The following is a 9,787-nucleotide window of genomic DNA, read 5'->3' as shown; positions in this document are numbered from 1 at the left end:
TCTATCATCTCTTCCTTCATTTTTCTCTTTATAAGCTCTCTATATCTCCTTCCATCTTAACTAGAAAAAAAGGAAACAATTCAACCATAACATACTTTTTCTAATGCACTGGAATGAATCTTCCACAGAGTACAACTTCATAATCGCAGTCTTTGTTCTCTTGTCCAACTCAACGCCAGAAAATGCTCCCTTGAAGTCCCACATTCAAAACCAATCAGTTTTCAGAATATTCATGTGCTAAAGTCTACTACAGTCAACCTACTAGCTAGCAATTTGAACAATTCACATGAAGTGTTGGACACAAACATCATTGTTGTCATTCTACATTGAAAAAAATAACATTCGCCTGCCAAAATGCGCAACATTCAGATTGAAACGAAGCAAAACGGTGATGTGAAGTACTCGTATGAGTCATATCCTCAATCTCCTTTCTCAGCTTATCAAGCTCCAAACGATGGTAACACTACCAACGAGCAAGAATCAACAACGCCGTCATCTCTCAGCAGAATCAGTCCACTCATTTTACTGGTCATAATTATTCTAGCAGTTATCTTCTTCGTGTATGGACTTGTCCATTTGGTTCTATGGTTTTTCATGAAAACACCAACCTCTTCATCAATCTACAACTCCAACAGGTTCCACGAATCCATGCGCTCACGTGTTCTTCAGAGGCAGCTTCAACAACTCTTCCGCTTGCACGATTCAGGTATAGACCAAGCCCTCTTAGACGCTCTACCAGTTTTCCATTACCAAGACTTGCTGGGTTCAAAGGAACCGTTTGATTGTGCCGTGTGTTTATGCGAGTTCTCCGAGGACGACAAGCTGAGGTTGCTTCCTATGTGCACACACGCCTTTCACATGACCTGTCTTGACACGTGGCTTCTCTCGAATTCCACGTGTCCTCTTTGCAGGGCGTGTCTCTCGAACTACGTGGAGAATGAAAATGAAAATGAAAATGAAAATCCTATTTTGTTTAATGTTGGTATTGGGAATTCAAATTCCTTGGTTGTGCCAAGCGGGGTGAGAGGTGAGGAAGAGAACGGGTTTTCAGAGAGTGAAAGATCAGTTGGGAAAAGGGTGTTTTCTGTGAGGCTTGGAAAATTCAGAAACAATGGGATGGAGTTAGGGAATGGAGATAGTTGTAGCTTGAATGAGAGAAGATGCTACTCCATGGGTTCATATAGGTATGTGGTTCGTGATTCCAATCTGCAAGTGGTTTTATCTGAATCTGGTGATGTTTCAGAAAATGAGAATGTGAAGGGAAAGAGGATAAGCGACTCAACCAAAGGTGAGAGCTTCTCTGTTTCCAAGATATGGCTTTGGTCCAAGAACCATACATTTCATGCTTCTAATGCACCTTTCCCTTAAAACATGTATACTGCTTTTATTTATGTTTTACATTATACCATTAATAAAAACCGATTTAAACATGGCACTGCTTCTTTCTCTCTTCTTCCTTCAAACGAAGGGTTCCTGTGTGTTGAGAGGATTAATTATTAGTTTCAGAAACAAGTATTATTAGTATAGGATACCTAGTTCACCAATGATCGACCGGTAACCCAGGCGACCTGACGACAATTAAAGATAATAATAAGAATATGCAATGCAGAGCCTTCTCACGGTCGTAATGTCGCACGTTTACATGTTGATGTTGACCACTTGGTGATCGACAACCAAACAGTGATGTCGCGACATATAGCGCTCGCGCGACAAGTTGCCCATTTGTGTCGTTACACAGGACGATCGACATGCAGAGCGCAATATCGTACGTATACGATTGAGCAGTTAAGAATAAGCAGTTACGAATATTAGCTAACACCACGAATCACACGGAGGTAATTGACTCAGTATCAAACACGACCTAGCAGTTATAACTTCCAAATAGTCAACTTCAGTAACTGACCGGGTTTTCAGGTAAACGGTTTATTTTACTGTTTTAAATATGCAAAGCACACCGGAAAAAAGGTACGTTTCTCCCCTTAGAAAAATTAAGAGAGAGATTATTCTTCTTCGGATCGATCATACTTTCCTTTCTTGACTTGAGCGTCGGAGTGTCTTTGCAGGTACCCAGCCCATCTTCCTTCAGAGAGCAGAGCACAGAGAGAGAAAGCACTGTAATAAGCATAACAAGAAGAAGCAGTCCAAATTTGTTAGGTTAGTATCTCGGTCTCCCCATTCCTACCAAAACACAAACATTTCGATCTTTTCAGTATCAAATAAAGCAGTATTATAAAAATTGAACGTTACATAAAAATCAGAGAAAACCTGTAAAAAAAAAAAATCAAATTTATAGATTGGAAGAGAAAATTCTGATTTTTACACTGTGTTCCCTTTTACTTCAATTAATAATTAAAGGGATTTATTATAAAGCTTTGTTTAGTATTTATTTGTCTATAACACTTTTCACCACCCTAATACAAAACTATATCAATATTGTATTTACTTTTATAGTGTAACGTAGAAGTTCAAAATCAATAGAAAATTTTGAAACCCATCAAAACGAACCACAATTTTTTATTTGATTGAATTTTCTTTCTCAAATTAAAATCAAGTTAAACTAAATCACATTTTATTTATGTGGGGTTCAAAAGACAACTTAATAAAAAAATTAATATATATATATATATATATATATATATATATATATATATATATATATATATATTACCAAGCTTTTTTGTTATATTATTGTAACATCCCAATAAATAGTAATTACCATTAATCAGAACTAATCACATTTACAGTAAATACAGTGCAGTCTTAATATTTATAACAGCTGCTCCAAAAGAAAACAGCACGTACAGCAAATTACAGCGTTCAGAATTCATGATCAATTCAAAACCAGTGCTGAATAATCTATTCTGCAAAACTATATACAGAACTGCTAAAATACAGCCCAAAGATCTAATATCTACTACGGAACGAGCCGCTACTGCTCAGCTTTGACTTCAACTTCTACCAAGTTGGCATCCTCCAAATTTTCTTCTTCCAGCAATGTTTCAAGGGGTGCCTCACCATCTGCTCACATCCACAACGGATGATCATTGCATTGACAAGACGGACATACAAAAACAGTAGACAACACAAGGAAAAATTGCAAGGGTAAGCTTAGGTAATTTAATTCATATCACCAACATAAAATTTAACATATAAAATCAATCATACAAATCAATAACAGTACATACACAAAGCATATTATAACTCATCCAATTTCTCATAAATGACGACTGTCCGGACTGTATGAAGCCATGTATCTACAGGCGTTCTTGCACCCGGGTGATGTAGTAACTGGGATGCCCTCAACAGCTGCCACCCGAGGTTAACCCTATCAGTCCAAAGTACTCAGTAGGACTAGGGTCTCCTGCCATTCCCACGCATGACCTACTCCCCTCTACCTGAGGATGAGCACTCACGGAATATCAGGATGAACAGCCATCAGCAGCTTTACCATGGTCATACTACACTACTTCTCATATTCACATCATGGAGACGTTCCTCCTTGGAACGCTCATTCACAATCCAAATCTCATAATTCCATTCAAATCACCATTCGTACATATTCACCATTTCTCTTAATCAAATTTTCATTCTGTGTTCTACTCTCTTAATTTAAATACAAGTTACTCTTTAATAGATCAAGACGACTGTATTACAGTGCACTGCAGCCTCGTTTCTGAACAAAAGAAACGAATCTTTATCCATTCACGTAAGTTAAGAACACTGAAGAATTTAATTGAGATTGATCCAAGAAGATATGAATAATACTTAGGATAATTCTAAGTATAATACTGGATATTGAATAAAAAGGATAAATATAATTTAGATATATTTAAATAAATAACCAGAATATGATAAGATTCAGATACGAACACTGCCATCGAAAAAACCGAACGTTAAATAAGAATTTGGACGAACACCATATACGTTCGCTCACGAAGCGATGATAGGACGAGCGTTCAGTTATAAAACCGAACACTGCTTAGGACGAACGCCAGTCAATGACCGAGCACCAAATAGAACGAACGCGCATGGGAACGAACGCGCATGGGAACGAACGTTCAGTATCAGACCGAACGCTAACTGGAACGAACGCTCAATCTAAGATCGAGAGATCATTTGGACGAACGCTCAGTATAATACTAAGCGCCACTTATGACGAACGCTGGTAAACAAAACCGAGCGTACTAATACTCTTCAATTTATTTTTAGATGGTTGGACACGCTAAGCTGAGCCGAACGCTCAAACCTAACTCTTCACACAAATAACGCTCGTTCTCGATCCGAATCCTCTCCAAATGAAAGAATTCTTACTCTAAGTTATTTTCCAGTGAAACCGAACGGTATAAGACCGTTCGATGACGAGCGTACACCATTAATCAGAGAAGATCAGATTTTCCAGATTTTCAAACACGAGAATTTCACAGTTTTTCATACAATTCATAACTTAGAATTTATCTTTAACATAAATCTCATACATTACATAATTCATATTATCATTTCATAATTCCAGAGTCTTCCATTTTCCAGTTTCAAACATATCATCATCAACATACAGTTCAGATCATTATCATTCCAAATTATGCAGAAACCAATCACATTACAACTCATTCACTGCATAATTTCACACAACATTCCTGATATCCATACATTTCAATTCTGCTCATTCACGAATATTCAAAATTCATATAATTGCATACATTTCAGACATCCATCACAATTCATTACTGTCATACAGATCAAACATATATCAAATTAAATTACTAAAGCTTCCCTTACCTGGTTCAGCAGTGAACTTCCAAATGCTAGGGTTTCACTCTTGCTCTCACAGCTTTCTATCCAGAAGTTTACTCAACAACTTCCACTTAATCTAATACACCAAAATCGTAGACAGATCAGACCCCTAACCCACGCATGCAACCAGAATTTTGGTTCGCATGAACTGAATGAACGAAGTGCAGAGATGAGGACTTACCAGTCACAGAATTCTAACTTGTTCGGTTCAAATGAAAGCTTACAACACCGTGAATGATCCTACGGTTTCTGAAATGGAAGCAAAGATGCTGGTGGTAAGTGATCTTAGAGAGAAGATGAAAAGAGTTTAGAGAGAAGCTGGAGGATTTGAATTCAGATTTTCTGGGAAGAAGATGAAGCATGCAAGGAATGGAGAAGAGGTTTCCAGAAAATATTTTTCTCTTCCCACGCAGGACAAACGTCCATTCTCTGCATGCCACTTGTTTTCCACTAACGTTTTTGGAACGTTCCCTCAGTGACACATGGCAGGCGCATGCAGAGTGGAAGTGAGTGGGTTTTGACGTGGCAAGGTGTAATAAATGGTGATTAGAGTGTGGATTTAAGTGCTTAATTAATCAGGTTCTCACAATTATTATGAAGATAATGTCATTTTTTTACGTAAACATTGTATTTAATTTTTTTATTAACATTTTACGTAAACTTATTTATTTTTATTTGCAAATAAGATATTTTAATACCATTTATTTTTTAATATTTCATTTTATATTAAAAACTGGTGATATTTACAGGACTTCATTTTTCTTTCTCTAACATAGGATTGATAGGTTAAATACTGACAAATCTTATTTATCTAGTATCGTAGTTATTTGCATATTTTTTTTTACTTTTGCATAAGCAAATAAAATAAAATTAATCAATTTACAAGATTTGCCTCCAATCATAATTTTAAACTCTTCATATAAACACGTTTTTAAACCATATTATCGGTGAAATATCTATTAACTTTTTTGGTAACTAATATCTGTTAAAATGTTTGGTGGATTACTTTTATTATGTTTCTCTTTCCATCACATTTTTATATGTTATAAAATTATTACCTCTAATAAACACTACCAAACAATATGCGAAAAGCATTATAATATTCATTGAACCACATAATAGAACAATTAAGTTTTAACACAATTTTTTCACAAAACCAGTATAAAAAGATATTGAATGATTGTGAATGTGTTTAAATATAAAGAGTGGGTAAAAAAATAAATACAAAAAATAACGTATAATGAATAACAATATGTTAATAAAGATACTGAATGAATACAATAATTATTCATAATAAATAAAAATTGATATTGTAAATGGTTAAATAAAATTTGATATTGTGAATGTGATCAATTTAAGGTTGCACAAACATTCATATTAAGATTGTTCAAACTATTGAGTTGATCTAATTGGCTTTCAAAGGTTAATAATTAAGTTTGCAATTCAATGCCATGTTAATATGATCAGTTTGATAATCGCTGGATTGTAATCAAAATCCAAATCAATGTCTGAATTATTAAATCAAAGATAGAAATTGGTGAATTACTAGCTTTATCTTATTAACAAAAAATTTTTATCTACCAAGACATTGCTCACCTTCATGTCTCATTTTGTGTGTTATGATATTTATATTTAATGTAGACGATTCTCGTTCTGGTGTGCACACCAGCAAAACTTTGAGTTTTATCTCAAAATTGATTAGATGTTTCACAACGAACCAGTTGAGTTGCAATGTCAATTGACATAAAATTGATCAATCATCCTGAAATGACTTGATCATGAGCCTCATAGCTAAGATTATTAAGGTTGTTGAAGTTATTGAGTTGATTTAATTGGCTTTCAAAGGTTAATAATGGGTTTTCAATTCAACCCGATATTAATATGATTAGTTTGATAATCGTTGGATTGTAATCAAAATCCAAATTATTTAGTGTCTAAATCACTAAATCAGAGTTAGAAATTGGTGAACCTGTCAGCTTTAACGTATTAGCAAGTTTTTTTTTATCTTGTCAAGATATTACTCACCTTTATGTCTCATTTCCATGTGTTATGATATTCATATTTAATATAGACGATTCTCAATCTAGTGTGCACACCAGCAAAACTTTGAGCTTCATCCCAAAATTGTTTAGATGTTTCATAATGAAGCAATCGAGTTGCAATGTCAATTGACATATATCTGATAAGTCATCCTGAAATGACTTGATCTTGAATCTCATAACTAAGATTGACTTTTGTTGTTGTCGTATTATTCACAACAATGAATTGGCCAAGACATTCTATTGTTCATAGCATATAGTCATCAAGTTTGCAGCCTCTAATCATTAGTAATACTAAAGATTTCCATAGTGGATAATTGTTTCTATCCAACTTGACATAGAGGGTAGATGAGATGTCATTTTTCTAGTTCACAACGGATGATTGTTGTGATTATAGATCAAAAGTTTGAATGTTAAAATAAGAAAAGATATTATGTGATTTGCATTCATCATATATGTGTTTAAATAAGTATAAAGAATAAATATAATCAATAATAATTTATAATTGTGCTAATAAAGATAAATACATGATGAATGATTACAATAATTATTAATAAATAAAAATTAATATTATAAATAGTTAAAATAAAAAATCATAAATAATAAGATATTAAACATAATATTTAATTTTGTGTAAATCTTCATTTTATTAGTTAATATTAAAATTAAATATTAAAGTAAGATAAAATAGTAGAGACTTAAAAAATACTTTAGAGGAAAAAATAAAATAATACATGAACTAAAAATAAGTGACATGTTTTCAAAAACAAATATTTAAATCTTAAATATGATGCCTGAATTTAACATACAATTCATATTCGATAGAAATTTAAATTCCACATTCTCAATCCTTTCTTTCTTGTTTTCTTTTTCTCTCTCATTTAACACTATAGAGTGAACCATGCATTACATGAAAAAATAAATAAAAGGCAAAAACATAAATGTTGAAAATATGGATAAAGCAAGAATAGTAGAGTTTATCCTTAATTAACAAAAAAAAAAGCAATGAATAATTCTTATTGAAACAAGAGGAAGTAAAGTGTGGAGATGATAACGCGATTCAATCTAATTATGATTTAGAAAAAAATATATCTTAATTTGTTTGAATATATTTGTTACACAATTTGAATTTGAATGAAACAAAAGTCATGATCTGAATCAAATCAACAACTCAATTAAAAAAACAATAAAAAAGATAACATCAAATTAGAAAATTTAAGAATTATACTAAAGTAAAAAAAAAATAATCATTATAAATTAAACTACACAAAAATTACAAATAAATGAAATTAAAAAGCTTTAAAATTTGCAGGAGGAGTCCATTTCTAATTTTATACACTAAAAAATATCCTAAGTATTTTTATAATTTTCTAATAAATAAAGAACTTTCAATTTTTCTTTCACGTGAGCGTGGACTTGGGTTCATAAGTTGTCCAAGAAAGTTAGGGTGTTTCATCTCCCTCACAACACTTGTAACTTCAACTTTTTCAAAAATTTATTTTTAATTTTAATAAATACTTTTTTACTTTTTCTCTGTCTATTTAAAGTAATTTTACACTTTTTTTAATTCTGCTCCTTTTTTAAATTTTTTTTAAAACTTTATCTTTTATTTATAATTTAATAACTATTTAATTTAATTTAAAAATCAAATATTATTTAATATTTTTTATATTTTAATATTTATTAAAATTTATTTTTTTATTTAAATTAAATTATCATTAAATTTTAAATTAAAAATAAAATTTAAAAAAAGTCATCGGATATCCGATGACTATTTTATCGGATTTTCAATTCCTACATAAAATTTTTTTAAATTTTGTTTCTTATTTATAAATATAATTTAAAAAATTAATGTTATTTAATATATTTTATATTTAAATAATTATTAAAATATAATTTATGTTATTATAGTAATAATATTAAAAAAATAAAAATAAAAATAATAACAATTAAGAAATCTAAAAGTTTTGAAATCCTATTTTATTATTTTAATATAAATTTATATATTAGATCCTATTTCATGTAATTATTCTTACTTTTATTACTTTTATTTTAATTTTTATAGTATAATTATTATATGAAAAATTAAATTATTATTAAATTTTAAATAAAAAATAAAATTTAAAAAAAGTCATAGGATATTGGTATCCGATAACTATGTTATCGGATTTCTAATTCCGATACGAAAGTTTTCTCAAAAATTTGTTTTTGTTTATACTATATTAATTATTTAATTTAATTTAAAATTTTAATATTATTTAATATATTTTATATTTAAATAATTATTAAAATATAATTTATATTATTATATAGTAATATTAAAAAAATTAAAATTAAAATAATAATAATTAAGAAATTTGAAAATTTTGAAATCCTCTTTTATTAATTTAATATTTTAATATAATATAATATATTATTATATATATTAAATCAGATTTTATATAATTATTTTTATTTTTATTACTTTTATTTTAATTCTTTTAATTTTAATTTTTTTAATATAATTATTATAATAATACAAATTATATTTTAATAATTATTAAAATATGAAAAATATTAAATTTTGAAATTAAATTATAAATAAAAGACCGTTTTTAAAATTTTGTTAAAAATGTATAAAGTTAAAAAAGTGTAGGATCACTTTAAATAGAAAGTGAAAAAGTAAAAAAAAGTATTTACTAAGATTAAAAAGAAATTTTTGAAGATGTTGGAAATACATGATAAAGTGTTGGAGGTGCATGATGAAACAGCTTTACTTTAAACAGAGAAAAAGTAGAAATGGTATTTACTAAAGTTAAAAATAATTGTTTGAAAAAGTTAGAGGTGCATAATGAAGTGTTGGAGGTGCACGATGAAATACCCAAATAGTTATTTTCGGCCCGGCCCACACTGTGACCCATAGCTGAGTGTAGAAGACCAGAGTCCTATTTAAAAGGAAACATGGGTTTTGTATGTTT

At 30.2% G+C, this 9,787-nt stretch overlaps 1 pseudogene; it reads left to right on the top strand.

Annotated features, from left to right (window-relative positions):
• LOC124828898 (RING-H2 finger protein ATL47 pseudogene) lies at positions 1–1,435 on the top strand (annotated as a pseudogene).
• Positions 1,436–9,787: the final 8,352 nt, after the last annotated feature.

This window comes from Vigna umbellata, chromosome 1 (genome assembly GCF_029865625.1).
Source record: "Vigna umbellata cultivar VRB3 chromosome 1, Vumbellata_1.0, whole genome shotgun sequence".
Lineage (NCBI taxonomy): Eukaryota > Viridiplantae > Streptophyta > Magnoliopsida > Fabales > Fabaceae > Vigna > Vigna umbellata.
Note: the sequence above shows the minus strand (reverse complement) of the source record. Positions and strands in the feature narration are given on the sequence as shown.